The sequence below is a fragment of the Fragaria vesca genome, linkage group LG2 (genome assembly GCF_000184155.1).
Source record: "Fragaria vesca subsp. vesca linkage group LG2, FraVesHawaii_1.0, whole genome shotgun sequence".
Lineage (NCBI taxonomy): Eukaryota > Viridiplantae > Streptophyta > Magnoliopsida > Rosales > Rosaceae > Fragaria > Fragaria vesca.
This window is the reverse complement of record NC_020492.1, coordinates 30,870,422-30,871,922: the sequence shown is the minus strand read 5'-3', so window position 1 is coordinate 30,871,922 and position 1,501 is coordinate 30,870,422.

The window sequence follows — 1,501 nt, the reverse complement described above, 5'->3', positions numbered from 1 at the left end:
ACTACTAACTAACTAACTAACTAACTAACTAACTAACTACTACTACTACTACTACTACTACTCTCTCTCTCTCTCTCTCTCTCTCTCTCTCTCTCTCTCTCTCTCTCTCTCTCTCTCTCTCTCTCTCTCTCTCTCTCTCTCTCTCTCTCTCAATCACATCTCACCGCGTCGAGCATCCAGAGATCTCTGCCGAACGGGTGTCAATGACGACGGCGATCATCTTCATCGCCTCTTGCTTCTCATCGGCTCCCTTGCCCCCGAGCTTGGCGATCCTATAGTACTTCGTCGTCAGAGCTCACCGATCTCCGCCTCAAGATCCTTGTCCTCTGGTTCGACTCTATCTATGTCACCACCTTGTCGTTCAACAACCTTTGGTACCACCGGCTGCTGGTGGAGGACGTGGAGGCGTCGGGGAACTCGGTTTCAGGAAGAGGAGAAGCTCTGTCACTGCCGCTCTCGACTGGCGGGGAGAAAGGGAGTCATGCGCTGGTGGTGTCTTCGTCGGAGATTGTTGGGTCGGATATTAGGGAGGGAACCGATGCTGGTGGCTCCGGTAGGGTTTCAGAGATCAATTTTTCTTTTTTCTCGAAAAAAAAAGGGTTATTAGGTGGTGAAATTTTAATTACGGGGCGGGGGGGGGGGGGGGGGGGTAAGTAAATTTCTTGTGGCTCCGGAAGTTGTTCGTTGGTGTGAGGGTGATGACCTCTTTCTTATTCTTCTTCTATCGTCTTCGTTTTTTTGTGTTTTGACTGATTATTGACGGCAATATCATGATTATTGGGTGTCGGTAATTTAATTACTGATGTTAATAATTGATTATTGGGGGTCAGTATTTGATTATTAAGGATCGGCAACTGATTACTAAAGATTAGCGGGGGTCAGTAACTCGATTATTAGGGGTCAGTAACTCGATTATTAGGGAAAATTTTAAGAATGGTACATGGCAAATAGTCGACTCTAAATTAAGGGTAACATAGTCTATGTAATATCAAATCGGTACATGACGTTTTAAACTCGACCCAATATCAGTACATGTCGTTAACCCTTCACTGACGGTGTATGCCACTCTCAAAGAATAGAAGGGTTAAATTGGTTTTTCATGTGTTAACCCTAATCTTATCTCTCTTCTAAAAAAACAATAGAAAAATAAAAATCTTATATCACTTTTAAACCACATGTGGTCAGCTGATGTCTCCACATATTATACTTTCCCTTTATTATTGAAATCTCAATTATGTCTTCCTCTCAGTAACAAAGTTGAGAGCTTGTTATCGAAAACAAACACAGTTGAGAGCTTAGTTCATAAGGATAACAAGAAAGACGACCTGTAGCAAATGATAATTGTAGGTGAAGCAGCACCACTTGTTGGTATTGAGAAGTTGCCAAAGAACCAAGTGCAAAAGAGGCTGTGGAAACCTTGAAGGCTGTTGTATTACATAGTTGGTTAGTTAACAAATCTAGTAGTTTGGAGCATATTAAGGGTTTGTTATGGTGGCATTTG